The 16475-nt window shown below is 41.7% G+C and overlaps 1 long non-coding RNA gene across 1 annotated transcript; it reads left to right on the top strand.

Moving 5' to 3' along the window:
* The first annotated feature begins 1303 nt into the window (after window positions 1–1303).
* LOC150000210 (uncharacterized) lies at window positions 1304–14342 on the top strand. The gene is made up of 3 exons (XR_016513690.1): window positions 1304–1766; window positions 11642–11826; window positions 14080–14342. It is a non-coding gene; the product is annotated as an uncharacterized LOC150000210 (long non-coding RNA).
* The last annotated feature ends 2133 nt before the right edge of the window (window positions 14343–16475 follow it).

Genomic DNA, 16475 nt, shown 5'->3' with positions numbered 1-16475 from the left:
TCTGCGTGTGCGGGAGGTGAGCAGTTATGCTTTGAAATTTTTGAACCTGCTGCCTCAGTGGGACAGCTGTCTGGGGACTGGGGATGGGCTCAGTGGAGAGGAGGCACCAGAGCTGGAGGTTTTGGGGTCAGCAGCATGGGGCAGAGGTTTAGACCCTGGAATCAGGCCTCTCCTTCCTGGGAGGCAATAAAAAGAGGCTCATGATAGAAAACCCTGCTCTGGGTGACACCCCCGCTGAAGAGGGGCAAGTGGGATATTTAATGGGGGCATCATTTCTGTTTTCATTTTCTCCATGGCCTCCAAAGTGATGGGAAACTCCGGAGTAGAACCTGTTTTTGCATAGATGGCTCCCAGCAGCCCTTTCTCTCCCTCTGCTGGTCATATGATTTAATTATTAACTCAGAAAAGAGAATTTTCTATGGAGGGGAATTAAAACTCTTGTAACTTTTCATAGGGCTGGCTCATCTTGGGCTGTCCTGGTAGATTCTAGGCCTACAAGGAGCCTAAATTTCTCCCAGACCAGTGCTGCAGAGACCTCAGGGGCAGCAGATCAGAAGTGTGAAGTAGGAAGGGGGCCTGGGCCTCCCACCCTCCATAGCTGGGTGCCTGGTGAGGTCCCTAGGCCACTGAGTCTCAGCTCCTAAGCTTCGGGCACCAGCTTGTCTGGTTTTCTCACCCGTGACACTAAAAAAGCACAAAGAGCAAGCAAGCCACGCTGCAACTTGCCTCTGCCTTGTGACTGTGCTTAATATAGGTCAAATGAAAACAGCTCCCAAAATAGACCTCTGAGAAGCAGCTGGCTTGCAAAACGCTCCACAGAACGGGAAAAGGTGTGGGTGCTGGGGGAGCGTAGTTCTGCTCAGGTGTTACGTAACCTGAGCTTGAAAATTGGGGCCAGATATCTGCAGAGAAGTGAGTTTGCCCCTGTCCTCGCCTCCCCACCCCCACTCCTGGCCTGGGAAGCAGCCCAACCGCACATAGCACATCAGCGCACATCGCACATCGCAAACTTGCAAAGAGCCAGTTCTGCCCTGGGCAGCCAGGTCGCCACTCAGAGCATAATCACATCACTCCGGGGGCTGATCATCCCCTGATCATCCCCCCGAAGTGATCACGTGACCTCCCCTGCCCCTCCCCCCAAGGGAGGTGGCTCTCCTGCATAGGGTGGATTTCATTGGACTCCAGTGGTGGATGCGGGAGGGGTGGAGAGCAGTGGTGCGCTGAGGGGCTGAGGGACATAATGAAGCAGAAGGGAGTAGGGAACAGCTGCCATGTGCCCCTTCCTGCATCCGCTTCCCCACTGTGCTTCCAGGAGCCAATGGTGGGCCCAGCACTCCCCTAATGGCTTCTTCTGGTGTCTTTTCCACGTTTGCCTCAGCCAGAAGGGGGGCGGTTTCTGTAACTAAAGAGAGCTGCCTACCACAGTGTTCATTTTCCCACTCACTCTGTGATGACTTGTGAGGGCTGCCTGTAAAGGGAGGCAGGCAGGGGGCTAGGACTGCCCTGGAGAAGGGGCGCACCAGCCTCCGCAAGGGGGGCTGGGCCTGTACAAAATGCATCAATCAGACCACTTTATTTTCTGTAGTTTCTGATGCTTTGACATCAGGGGCTTTGCTGATCCTGGAGGGACTACTCCTCCCCAGGCACAATTTCCACGGCAAACCCACCACGCCAGAGGCCACACCCCCACACCTCAGGGACACTTACACTGGGAACCATGGTTCTCCTAGGGGTGGCACCAGACAAGGAGTGACAGCCCCCCACAGGTAAGCCTGCTTACTCTGCCTTGCCTTTCCCACAGAAACCAAGTTCCTGCCCCCATGTTCCCCTATTTTCTCCTGCTTCCCTCTGCCTTGTGACCAGGTGAGGTGCTTCTCTGCATGGCCCTGTGTGATGCGCTGTCTATACTGTCTTTGGGGGTCTGTGAGTATAAACTTGCTTCGTGACAGTCACCTCCAGATCTGCGTACACCTGTTGTGATGCGGGAGCGCCAAGCCTGAGAGCTGTGCTTGTGTTCATGATATTCTGAAAAAACCATCCAGAGGCCCAGCATGTGTGGACAGCATGTGTGGACATACCTTTTATTACTCATGTTATAGGGGGTGTCCACCGACCGCGGAGGGTCAGTGCGAGAAAGACCGCCCTGCCTCCAGCCTTGGTGCCACCTCTGGAGTTAGGCAGAGGGTAGCGTGTGAAAATTCTATACTTTCGTGATAAACACAGGAGCCTTGAGAGACAGGGGCCTTGAGAGGGCTGGGACATTCAGATACAGACTATTTTTCTTGTTCCTTATGGCTGCTGGCCAGGCAGCCACCTGTCCTCTGAGGTTGTGGCGGGGCCATGTCCTGAGTTACCCCACACCTGTTTAAAACAAATCTTGAGTACCTTCAAAACACCAGTCACAGGATGTGGCCTGCCCTGATGAATGAGTGTCACCTTGGGCAAGGCAGCTAGTGCCGGCAATTCCCAGAGGGGGATTGAGCTGCAAGCCATCAGAAGCTGACACTCCGGGCATCTTGAAGAAATGCTTCAGTCCAGAAAGGGACACAGGGTTATGAATCACAACATCCACTACAGAGAGATGTTAAGATGGAATAGACTTAAACATAAAGAATCAGGTTGGAGGGGAGGGATTTAAAGACACAGGAAAGAATAGGAGCAACTGATGGGCTGAGTGAGAGGGAGAGGATTGAAATACAGTCATACTCCTAACGACAGGCATACAGTCTGAGAAATTTGTCTTTAGGCAATTTCGTTGTTGTGCGAATATCAGAGTGCACTTACCCAAACCTGGATAGTATAGCCCACTACCCATCTAGGCTATATGACCCCAGCAGTCATAACACCGGATTTCTTGGTATCTTTGCAAATAGTTTTTAGGGAAACAAGATTGTCTGGGCCAGTCCAAAGGTAATTTTGCTTTGTTTCAACATTCCAAGGTCTGAGGTAGAAGACAGGCAGGGCAGCTCCTCTGGCGCGGCAGCTCAGGCTCTATTTTAAAGTGGCTCTGTTTATATTATTGTTTACAAGCCTACTGTATTGCTCCTAGGCTACAAACCTGTAGAGTGTGTTACTGCCGAAAACAATACGAGATTAAATCAAGCGCAAGAGAAAATGATGCTATGGTTTGGAATCTGCTGGTTTTGCTCCATTCAGTGTTGTTCTACTGAATGTCTCTGTACCCCTGCACCCACTCAACCTTTCTCTACCTTGCTGTCTGCCCCGGAGATGAGTGTGGAGCAGCCTTGCCCTCTGGCTTCCAGATGGGTCTGGAGGAGATAAGAGGGTGGGGGACAGCAGGGAGGATAGGGTATTTGTCTCAGGCAGCCTCCCTGTGGGGTCACCTTGGGCTGCCTGTGGTCTCCTTTCTAGGCAGGCTTTTCTGCAGGTTCTCCTTCCAGTTTCCTTTAATAGCTTCTTCCCCCAGGGCTAAGACTGCAGTGCACTGAGGGAGTATCTAGGGTGCAGATATGTGAGACACACCCGCTCTCACTTGCATAACCCTGAGGGATAATGACACCTCGGATTTTGCATCATAGGTTCCTCCTTCATCTCACCCTAGTCCATGCCCTGCTCTCCTTGAGCCCTTTGAGGCCTAGTGACAATGGCTGCTACTAGCCCTAGGTTATTAATACCCCTTCTGTTTCAGTCCACGCCATGCCCTTAGCTTTGTAAGTAGCCCTTTTCTTAATTCCTCCTAGACTTATTCCAGTTCGGGTGTGCCATTAAGTTCCTTTTGGACCCTGACTGCTATAATTGTGTTCATCTTTCTATGGCACTAGTATTTTTTATATTATTTTTAATATTATTTTTATTTTCTACATTTTTAGTTGTATAAACCACTATCACTTAAAAAGTCTACTTCCTTCTTATTAGACTTATCTGGTTTCCAGATTTTTATTATTATAAATAATGCCACAAATATGTGGGCATCTCCTTAATATAAATTCTTAGAAGAGTTCCTGGGTTAAGTTGTATCAACATTTTGAAAGGTTTTGATATGTGATGTGTATCAAAATGTACCTAGTTTGAATTTGCATCTTTTCCTGTATGCTGGAACATTTTCACTTCTCCTTTTCTGAATTGTTTGTTCATTACCTTTAATCATTTTCCAGTGGAATATTTTTTTTATATTGATATGTAATGGCTCTTGATTTTTTTTTAAAAAAGATTTTATTTATTTATTTCTAGAGAGAGGGGAAGGGAGGGAGAGAAACATTGATGAGTGAGAAAAACATCGATCAGTTGCCTCTCTCATGTTTCCCAACCGGGGACCTGGCCCACAACTCAGGTATGTGCCCTGACTGGGAATCGAATTGGCGACACTTCTATTCACAGGCCAGCGCTCCACTCACTGAGCCACGGCAACCAGGGCAGCTCTTTCTTTATATATTAAGAATATTAATCTTTTGCCACCTGTTGTAAAGGTTATTTCCTAGTTTGTTGATTGACTCTTATTTATTGATATTTGATAATTTTATGCCTGTGTATGAACATTTGAAAATTTCAGATTTCTGTCTCTCAGGAGACATTTTTTTGTTTTTGGTTTCTTTCTTTGCTTTTAATTCAGCAAGACCTTTCCCTCCTCGATACCATATAAATATTTTATATTATTCTTCTCTTTTATAGGCTTGTATTTCACATTTAACTACTTGAGCTGTCTGGATTTTTTGGTTTTTTTGAATGGTCAATTATCCTAGCCTCTGTACTCCCCTGACTTAAAACTCAATTTTATCATATATTAAATATTTACTTATAATTGGATTTGTTCCTGGACTGTCAATTCTGTTCCATTGAACTGTTTATTCTTGTAACAGAACTATGTTTTAATTATTGTAGCTTTGAAAATTAAATAGGACATGCTCTTCTCCCCTCCATACCCCATTACATTTCTTTTTCAAAAAATTTCCTGAATATTCAGCTACATTGATTCTTCCAAATGATGTTTCGGCTTATTTTGTGAACTTTCATTAGGAACTCAAAAATTTTAGTTGAAATTACTTTATACCTATAAATTCATTCAAAGAGAATTAATATGTTTAAAATATTAAACTATTTCAAATAGATATATCGGTATTTCTTCATTGATTCAACTCTTTTAAAAATCAAGACTTCTTTAATATTAAAATTTTCTCCATATATGTTTATGACTTAATGTAGTCTTTAATTCATTTAGAAAGTGCTTCCTATTTTTAGTTGACTTAGATGTGGTTTTATGGTTTTTTTAAATTAAAAATTTATTTCTTTAAATTATGGTAAAATATACAACCATAAAATTTATCATTGGAATCATTTTTAAGTCTACAGTTCAGTGGCAGTAAGCACATTCACATTGTTGTGCAACCCTCCACCTCCAGAACATTTCTCATCCTGCAAAACTGAAAATCTCCACTAAACAATAACTCTCCATTCTCCCATCTCCTTAGCCCCTGGCAACCGCCATTCTACTTTATGTCTCAATGAGTTGACTACTTACTCTAAGTACCTCATGTGAGTGGATTCATACAGTATTTGTTCTTCTGTGACTAGCTTATTTCACTTAACATAATGTCTTCAAAGTTCATCTACTTCGTAGCATGTGTCAGAATTTTCTTCCTTTCTAAGGCTGATTAATCTGTCACATATATGTATATATAATATATACGAGCAAATAATATTCTATTGTATATGTGTGTGTGTTATATATATGTTTATATATATGTATATATTTATATATTTTGTCCATCCATTCATCTGTTGATGGACACTGGAGCTGTTTCTACCTTTTGGTTTTTGTGAATAATGCTGCTATGAACATGGCTATGCAAATACTTCTTCAATGTTCTGCTTTCACTTATTTTGTGTGTATAACTTGAAGTGGAATTGTTGGATTGTATGATAATTCTATTTTTAATTTTTTCAGAACCCTTCATACTGTTTTCCAGAAGGGCTGAATCATTTTATACCATCATTGCACTCGAGTTCCAATTTGTCCACATCCTTGTCAACACTTATTATTTTCTGTTTGATAGTAGCCATCCTGATGGGTGTGTGGTGGTATCTCATTTAATTTTTTCTTTTATCTTAAGTATATTTTATTGATTATGCTGTTACAGTTGTCACAATTTCTTTTCCCTTTGCTCTCCTCTGCCCATTACCACCCTTCCCTCCAGCAAACCCATCGCCCCTAGTTCATGTCCATGGGCCGTGCATATAAATTCTTTGGCTTCACCCTTTCCTGTATTATTCTTAACTTCTCCCTATCTGTTTTGTACCTACCAATTATGCTTCTTGATCCCTGCACCATTTCCCCATTTCTCCCCTTCCCCTTCCCAGCTGATAACCCTCCAAATGATCCCCATATCTATGATTTTTTCCTACTCTGGTTGTTTGCTTCGTTTTTGTTTTTGTTTTCTTTTTTAGGTTCTGTTTTTGATAGTTCTGAGTTTGTTGTCATTTTAATATTCATAGTTTTGATCTTCTTTTTCTTAACATTTCATATAATAATGGCTTGGTGATGATGAACTCCTTTAGCTTTACCTTGTCTGGGACGCACTTTATCTGCCCTTCCATTCTAAATGATAGCTTTGCTGGATAAGGTAACCTTGGTTGTATGTCCTTTCTTTTCATCACTTTGAATACTTCTTGCCAGTTCTTTCTTGCCTGCAAAGTTTTTTTTTTTTTTTTTTGAGAAATCAGCTGATAGTCTCATGGGAACTCCTTTGTAGGTAACTCTCTGCTTTTCTCTTACTGCTTTTAAGATTCTCTCTTTGCCTTTCACCTTTGGTGTGGTCCTTTTTGGGTCTAGCTTGTTTGGGACTCTCTGTGCTTCCTGGACTTGTATGTCTATTTCCTTTGCAAAATTTGGGAAGTTTTTCATTATTTTTTCACATAAGTTTTCAATTTCTTGCTCTTCTTCTTCTGGAACCCTTATGATTCAGGTGTTGGCACATTTAAAGTTGTCCCAGAGGTTTCTAAGCCCCTCCTTGTTTTTTTACAATTTTTATTTTCTCATTCTATACTGATTGATGTTTATTTTCTTCCTTATGTTCCAAATCATTGATTTGAACCCCAGTTTCTTTCCCTTCACCATTGGTTTTGTGTGGATTTTCCTTCGTTTCACTTAGCATAGCCTTCACTTCTTTTTTTATGTGTTTGCCATATTCAAGCATATCTGTTAAGCCTGTGAACATCTTTAGCACCAGTGTTTTGAACTCTGCATCTGTTAGGCTGGCTATCTCCTCCTGTGTTAGGTTGGCTATCTCCTTGTCGCTTAGCTCTTTTGGGCCATACTTCTCTGTCTCCTCATCTTGAAAGGCTCCTATGTTTGTTTGCCTCTGTGTCTTAGGTAGAGCTGTTGCACCTGTTCTAAGGGGTGGAGCCTTAGGTATTTGTCAATTCAGGGTGACCCATTTCATCACGTTGTGGTGCTGTATGTGGAGTAGGGGTCAGAGAGGGAACAATGCCGCTTTCTCAGCATTTGCCTTTTTTCCAAGCACTTTTCCCACCTCCTGTATGGGACTGGCACCCCTCTAGCTGTTACCATGACTATCATTCCCTGAGTGGGTGGGTATGTGAAGGTTCTAGGTCTGTGGGGGCCCACTAAAGAAACAGATTCTGCTAATACACTGGCAGTTTCTTCCTCCACTCCAACTCCCGCTGGTATTCATAGTTGGAATCAATGAGGCTCTATTTTCCCCGGTGCTGGAACCATGAGCTCTTTGGCCTGGTCTGCTTCTGGGAGCACTCCCCTGGTATCCCTCTCTATTTTTTTAAAAGTGTGACTGCACTTTCTGCCAGCCAGCCACAGCCGCTGTCACTGCTGTGGACACCACTTTCTCCATATTGCGTCCTCTCCGACCCGGCTCCGCACCTCCTACCTGTCTGGATGAGTATTTCTTCTTTATATCTTTGTTTGTTGGACTTCCATGCAGCTCAGTTTTCTGAAACTTCTGGTTGTCTCCAGTTTTGAGGTAGTTGCATTCCTTCTTAGTTGTGGAGGGAGATGCAGCATATCTACCTACACCTTCATCTTGGCTGGAAGTCTAATTTACTTGTGATTTGCATTTCGCCAATGAACTAAAGATATTAAACATCTTTTCATGTGTTTATTGACCACTTATATATCTTCTTTGGATAATCAAGTCTTTTGCTAATTTTTGAATCAGGTTCTTTGTTGTTATTTTTGTTAAGTTTTAGTAGTTCTTTATATTTTCTAAATATTAATCCCCTATCAGATATGTAATTTACAAATATTTTGTACTATTCTGTAAGTTCTCTTATTTTGTTGATAGTGTCCTTTGATGTACGTAATTTTTTTTTATTTCCAGATTGTTCAATTTGTCTGTGTCTTTGGTGTCATATTTAAGAATTCATTAACAAATCCAGTGTCATGAAGAATTGCCCCCCCTTTTTTTCTTCTAAAATTTTAATCATTTTAGCTCTTACATGTAGGCCTTTGCTCTACTGTTAGTTAATTTTTGTTTATGGTGTTAGGTAAGATCCAGCTTCATTCTTTTGTTCATCCATGTAAATATCCCGTTTTCTCAGCACCATTTGTTAAAAAGACTGTCTTTTCCCCATTCAGTGGTCTTAGTGCCCTTGCTGAAAATTATTTGACCATATTTGCAAGGGTATATTCCTGGGTTCTTTATTCTGTTCCTTTGGTCTACATACATGTCTGTCTTTTTTTTTTTTTTTTTTTTTTTTTTTAAATTTTATGTATTTACTTTTTAGAGAGAGGGGAAAGGAGGGAGAAAGAGAGAGAAACATTGATATATGTGAAAGGTACATCGATCAGTTGCCTCTGGCACACTCCCAGCTGGGGACCTGATCCACAACCCAGGCATGTGCCCTGACTGGAAATCAAACCGGCAACCCTTTGGTTTGCAGGCCAGCACTCAAACCACTGAGCCACACCAACAATGGCTTTATGTCTGTCTTTATACCAGTACCACACTGTTCTGATTGCCACAGCTTTGTAATAGCTTTTGAAATCAGGAATGTAATTTCTCTAATTTGTTCTTCTTTTCCAAGATTGGTTAGCTATTTAGGGTCCTTTGAGATTCCATATGAATTTTAGGATGGATTTTTCTATTTTTTTTTTTTCCACAAAATCATTACTGGGATTTTGATAGGGATTGGATTGAATCTATAGATCATTTTGTGAGAGGTTCCCTGTCCCACAGCTCCCTTGGTGCAGATGAAAGAACTGACTCAGAAACGAATTGTCTGAGGAGAGAGATGGGTGAGTGTCTCTCACAGGAGATAGCTGATCACTCTTTTCTCAGTCAGGGTTTTTATTGAGTTTGCCACATGCAGAAATGCACAGGGTAAGCATGCAGACCTCCACCAAATGGTTGGGTGTTACAACAAAGGAAAGCATAAATCAGCATAGGGAGATAGGTAGCAAGACTGTGACGTGCCAAGGCATACCATAGAAGTCCAGATGTGTCTTTTTACTTAAACATTTTATTTTCACATTCTACTGATAAGAACTTGGGGCTACACAGAGCAAGCAGGTTTCATTAGCTTTAAAGACTACATTGCATTCTTATTTTACTTCTAAACCCCCCAGAGTGTGGGACTGGCAGCATGGTATGTGGGGCGCATTTGCCAGCTGGTTAAGGCTTATAGGCCCATATTCTGGTCCTGGCTCCACACAGCGGCTACAGCCCTCTGGATAATGATGACACCTTAACAATATTATCTTCTAGTACAATAAAGTCTTTCCATTATCATATATTTTTATATTAAGAATATACACTGGAAATTAATAAATAGCTTTTTGGCATTAAAATCATTTAAAAAAGATAATTACATTAATAGATAAGTAATATTTAACCATCCCTACATTCTCTAGATAAAGTAAACTTGGTCATGGTCAACTATTCTTTTGTAGTGTTGCTGGATTTGACTTACCAAGATAAGATTTTTGTTTTTTCTATTCATAAGAAAGATTGATAATTACTCTATTTTTTACTTTAAGTTTAACTATCACACTTGTGCTAGCTGTTAAAATGTGTTAGGAAACTTCCTATGTATTTCTCTAATGGTGAACTTTTTTATAGCATGGGTAATTATCTGCACCCATTAAGTTTTTATAGCAGGTATGAATTTCACACAGGTTCAGATACAGGTATGTAACTGTCTTTATGTCTCCATTACATATACTTAGTTCAAAACAGCCCATTTCTGCTAATGAAAGAAAAATCACTCATAAAATTTGCCACTTTTGTGCTGAAACAAGTCAATCCAGAGTATAAACTGAAATCAATTCCATATTCTCCCCCTCTTTTCCACATGGTGATCTGAATTTCGGGAGGTTTGTTTGTCTTTCTAGCATGAGGTTATCTGGCCCTTGTGCCACCTCCTGTCTCTGAGTCTTGTTGCCATGGGCCCAGCCCAGTTCTAGAGTCCGACTAGCAGCAGGCCCATGAACACTGCAGATTCTTGTCCTGATGACAGAACTTCCCAGGTGTGCCTACCTGCCCACTCACTACTTCTCTTGACCCCTAGGATTTGGAGGCCCAGGGTATAGGGAGCAAGGAAGGCTGCCATCCACCCACACGACCCACTCAACCATTTTGATTCACTGCCCTTATTCTTTTAAGACTTGCAGGTTATGGAAAGCCAGTCTTGGGGCCTCTCTGCTCTGGGACCCCTTTACAACTATCCGGGGTTTCTCTCACTTTGCCCTCAGTTTCAATCAGGAGAGAGCCAGGGTGCTGAGCACTCTTAGAGACTCTTTGTTGGGTGTCTATCAATATCACCTTCAAATCTCCTTCTTTTCTGTCAGCTGATTACCTTCACGCACTTTGGGGGTCACAAAATCATCCTTTTATGATCATGAACTCTATATTCTCATTTGTTTTGTCCATGGTCATTGATTTGTAAAGTCAAGCTTTTTAAATACAAAACAAAATCTTTAAAAAAATTTTCTAAAAAATATGGCTCCTGAAAACCAAGTGTTGTTTTGGCAATCAGGCACTGCTTTCCCAATAAGGTGAAACATGCTTTGAAACTCAAAGCTAAGCAAGAACTGTCTGTTCCACTCTCCTTGCTGTAGCTGTAAAGTGGTAAATGCCTTTGAGTCAAGTAGAAGAAACCAGGAGTTACTTTTAATGAAAAAAAATACATCAGTTTATGTTAAATAAAATATCCTACTATTTCAAAAATTATTTTCTCATAAAATCACCTGGGTCTAGTACATGACCAAAAGGTAATTATTATTTGATAACATTTGCAAGTTTTTTCATTTATATTTGTCTCTGTATTTTTAAATAAATTTAAATACCTTATATATTCTGAAAAACCCTCAGTTTTATTAGTGCTTCCAAATTGATTAGCATAGTCTTATACATGGTATTCATCATTTAAAAAATATCTATCTATGATTATATCCTTTTCCTTAAATATTGGCCATTTTTCTCTTTGCCCCACACTTGTCAGGGTTCAGTTGCAGAAAATAACATCCTTCTAACTGGGGCAGGCAGAAAGGAAACTATATCAGTGTGGAAAATAACCTACAGAATTGTTGGGAAGACTGAAGACACAGACAAGGTGGGGCTCTCAAAGACAGCTTCCCGAGGCACCTGTGGACTCTCAGAGAGTCCCTGCTATGAACTGACTTTCCTCCCGCCCAACCTTTAACTCTTTGCAGAAATCATCTCAATGATGTGTCACAGAGCCCATGAGGGAGGGCAAAAGCAAAGACCTCTGAGTCCATGGTCTCCATGGCCACAAACAAGCCCAAAGGACCAGGACCTGGTATCATTTCCAAGTGCAAGGTAACCATGAGTCACAGCAGAGCTGGGATGAACCACTAGGTCATGGGGGTCATTGCAGGTAAGTACCTGAGACTCTCTTCCAAGAAACTTCAGTTATTGCCATCCATGGATCAGTGTGGTGTCCTGAGGAATGTGGACCTAGGGCCAGACTAGGACACAGCTGGTTCTAAGAGACTGCTTGGGCTACAGTGTTGCTCTGGGCTATTTTGAATGGTGTGAGAGGAGGGTGTTCATCTGAAAGACATTGGAGGGACACCTGGAGGAAACTCCTGAGAAACTTGTCCTTCCAGTCTCTTCTTGTGGTTTCCCCTCCTTTATGCTGGCTTGTTGGTCTCTTCCTAATCTGTTTCGTAAGAGCTCTCTATGAATTTTGGATGTGGGGAAGTTATGGCTATATGTAATGCAGTATTTTATATCTGGGGGTCTCTTGATGAATATATATATATATATATATATATATATATATAGTTTTAATAACCCCTGGCTGGTTTGGCTCAGTGGATTGAGCGTCGGCCTGCGAGCTAAGTGTCGCTGGTTCGATCTTCCAGTCAGGGCACATCAGAGAAGGAAAACTCTGACTCCAAAAAACCTCCTCTGCCTTGCGGCATACCTCTTCAGGGGAAAGGCTAAGGGAGTAAACCCTGACAGAAAATCCGGAGCCGGAGTCCCTAAGGCGGTTTGACGCTGTAGTCAACACCGGCAACTCCTGCGGCGCACCTGAAGCCAAGCTGTATTGACTCCGTCTTTCCCTTGGACCCTTCAGCTGCGAAGAGAGGGGGCGTCTGCTGCATGGGCAACAGCAGACCCTCCATATCACCCTGCCCAGGCTCTGTAGCTTCATCGCAAGATGTCGATTCAACACGGGAGGAAACAGATACCGTGTCACTCCCGAGTCAGACTGCACAGCCATTCTCGGCGGTGCAGATAGACTCTTAAGAAGCTACACCATCGTCTCTCGAGACGGACGGCTGCCAACGATAGTTTTAATATAGTCAAATTTACTGATCCTTTGTCATATAGTTTTGTGTCTTTTCTATCATAACATATTTCTTTTCCTAGCTTTTGGTCATAAAGATACATTCCTGTTTTCTCTTCTCCAAACATTTAAAATTTTTTATTTTAATATTTTCTTTTTTAAAATTCACCTGAAATTTGCTCTGTGTTATAGTGTCATAATCTAATTTTATTTTTACATGTGGAAATTCAGTTGTCTTAGCACCATTTATTAAATAGTCCATCTTTTCTCCATTGACTCCAAGCATCACTCCTGTCACATAAGGAAGTTTGTAATGAGCAAAGAGGATTTCTGAGTGTCTGTAGTGGGAAACTGCATGAGAGTGGGCACTCTTCCAGGCTCTCCGATTCTGCACTTTTCATTGACTTGAGGTATTAGGGAGCTCCATCAATTGTAGTTAACTAAAACCAATACAGAATAAGTCTTGTCTGTAGACATGCAAATAAATCCTGCTGATGAAAGTTCAGTTGACTTCCCTCTGAGGAAGAAACCAGTTTGCTACCATTTTCATGTTTTTTTTATTTTTAAAAATATGTTTATTGACTTTAGAGAGACAGGAAGGGAGGGAGAGAGAGAGAGAGAGAGAGACAGACAGACAGAAACATTGATGTGAGAAATAAACATTGATTGATTGCCTCTCATACAGGCCCTGACTGGGGATCCAGCCCACAACCTAGGTATGTGCCCTGACTAAGAATTGAATCTCCAATGTTTGGGTGTATGAGATAATGCTCCAACCAACTGAGCCACCTGGCCAGGGTGCATGCTCCTTCAATATTCCTGATCTATCAGTGTGTCCATTCCTTGGATTATTCTTTGAACTGGTTTGGCTGGAAGAGCTTACCAGTTTCCTTTATTAATAACACAGGGGAACAATTTTTAACATAATTCCTGTTGAGTTCGATTTTTCAACTGTTTTAGACTTAAATAGGCATGCTGATTTCAAAACTGCAGTTACTTTTCCTCTATCACATCAAGATTTTTCTGTACAACATATCTTAATGACACCACTCTAGGTTGGATCGAGCCTGGATCAAGGGAAGCACTAGTACCTCTCCTATTGGCTGAGAGAAAACCTCCCTTGAGTGGGGAGGAGTAGGGGATGACCTTGGAGACCAGAAACAGGTTCATACTTGTCTAGGCAATTCAGTTACACATGAGACAGTGTGGTGAGAGGTTATGTGCCGCTCTATACAGTGAATTGTATTCCGAAGCTTAGTCCGAGTTCTTGTCTCTATACAAGGAGTTAGCAGAATTCATTTTTATTTACATATGTACTTATATCCTTTCGTTCAGGTCATGTCTACCTCTACTATTTCTCATTGTAAATGCCTAAACGACCCTGATTCATTTTGTTATATCTGTGGCAGTTTCACCATTCCCAAAGGACAAACATCAACGCATTTGTCAGGCAAGCCTATTTTGCATATATTAAAGTAAAACTTGTTGACCAAAGAAGTCTTGGGCCCCTCACAAAGTGTGCAAACAGTGTGTTGAGAGTTTATGGACATAGGTGAAAGGAACATGTAATAAACTGCCATTTGGTATATCTATGGTTTGCCGAGAGCCTGGAGATAATTCAAGTGACTGTTACTGTTGTATAGTGAAAATGTCAGGGTATAACAAGAAAAGTAAATGTAAAATAGAGTATCCTAGTCTACCATCAGCTATATGCCCAGTGCCTCATTCAGTTGAAATCCCAGTGCCAGTTTTCATTGAACTACCCTCTTTCGAAAAACAGGAGTATGGTGAAGAATTAAGTGACAGCAATGATGAAGATTTTGAAATTGAAGATGACTCAGTGAGGGATTTGACCAACATGAGTTGAATGATTTGGCACAAGATTTAGGACTATCCAAAAAGGCTTCAGAACTCCTAATATCAAGACTGCACGAGAAACACTTGCTTGGAAAAGGAGCGAAGGTATCCTACTTTCAGATCAAGAGAAAGTGCATTTCCACAGTACTTTCAAAGTGAAGGTGGCTTTGTTTATTGTCATAACATACATGGTTTAATGGAGGAATTGGGAATTCCAATCTAGAACACAACTGAATGGTGACTGTTCATCGATAGCTCAAAGCAGAGCTTGAAGTGTGTCCTCCTCCACAGTGGCAACTTATTTGGTGTCGTCCCAATTGGCCATTCAGTTTGTTTTTGTGAAGAATATGAAGAATAAAGAGGGTAATTGATCTGTTGCAATATCACAAACACAATTGGATTATCTGTGTTGACCTTAAAATAGTCTGCTTCCTTCTTGGTCATCAACGTGGATACACCACGTATCCCTGTTTTCTGTGTATGTAGGACAGCAGAGCTTGTGAGAAGCATTGGGTGGAGTTGAATTGGCCTTCAAGATCTGACCTCAAACTTGGTGATCCAAACATGCTACATGAGCCACTTGTTGACGGAAAGAACATTATACTCCCACCTCTGCGCATAAAAATGGGTCTCATGAAGCAATTTGTGAAAGCTTTGCCAACTGAAGGAGACTGTTTCAAATATCTCAATTTGGCATTTCCTAGACTGCCGTTTGAAAAGATAAAATACCTTAGTATGTATGTTTGGTAGCAGAACTTTACTACTTGTACACAATTTGACTTACAGTAACAATATATAGCCTTTCTATGAATAAAATAACTCCAAGTAAACAATATATTCAGGTAATTTTTTCTTTATTTTCCTTTGTATGTACATTTTGTATAATTTTTGGGACAAAGGGAGGGGGTACCCTGTACCTTAAAATGTTGACGTGAAAGAGAAAAATTGGGGTCATTTTTGGATTCAGATGCCAAAAGTTAGTAAAAAACAAGAGTCAGATCTAACTCAACGAAAGTTGTGTTCCCCAGTGCAATGAGTTAGACAAAAATTTTAATGTGTTCACTTTATATCTGTATGAAAGTGCTGATTTTACCCTTATTAAATATTATGCTTTAATAGTCACACATCAGTGACATATAGCTTTAAGCAAACCCAAAGGGAAACGATTATTAGGTGATAATTATTCCCTTATGAAACTTCTCCCATGTGAGCAATTACAATAGTATCCAGTTCACACTGCTTGGACTTTTTTCAGGAGCACAGCCCTGAGTACAGCGGGTGCCTGAATGTATGATGTGTTCTGGATGGTCAGGATGAAAAACAAACCGAGTATATATTCTGACGTGTTTCACCTGTATTAGCAGGAAGCCCCCCAGTGTTCTGATGGTGGCATAACCAACACTGACCCTGGAATGAAAGCACCTGACTCCACAGAGCAGAGGTCACAGGCGCTCCAGAAACTCACTTGTCCTTTCATTGCTCAGCAAGTGCTCACAAGTACCTGCCCAGTGCAGCCCCCGGCGCTGACATGCAGTGGGGAATGAGGCAGTGAACATCTCTTCGGTGTATTGAAATTAATTTCTCAATTCCACACGTGGAAGTAACCCTATGGGCCCTGCACAGAGGGCCATGACAAGACAGGCTGTCACTCAATGATATAAGGTGTGGGAAGCCGGGGTGCTTGGTGGTGGCAAATGTAGCTCAGCCCCAGATTTGGAAAACCACTGGGAGTGTGGCGGCACACAGGGCCCACTCCACACACCGGTTTTCCTGTAGGGAACCAGGCCTGTGTTTCCATAATAGCTTAAAAGCTTGCTTTCTGCTAAAGGACCCCCTCATCCTGGGCTGCTGAGAGCAACAGATGTCCAGCATGT

The sequence above is a fragment of the Furipterus horrens genome, unplaced genomic scaffold, assembly GCF_987537825.1.
Source record: "Furipterus horrens unplaced genomic scaffold, mFurHor1.1.pri manual_scaffold_10, whole genome shotgun sequence".
Classification (NCBI taxonomy): Eukaryota; Metazoa; Chordata; class Mammalia; order Chiroptera; family Furipteridae; genus Furipterus; species Furipterus horrens.
The sequence above is the reverse complement of the archived record's forward strand: the minus strand, read 5'-3'. Positions and strand labels throughout refer to the sequence as shown.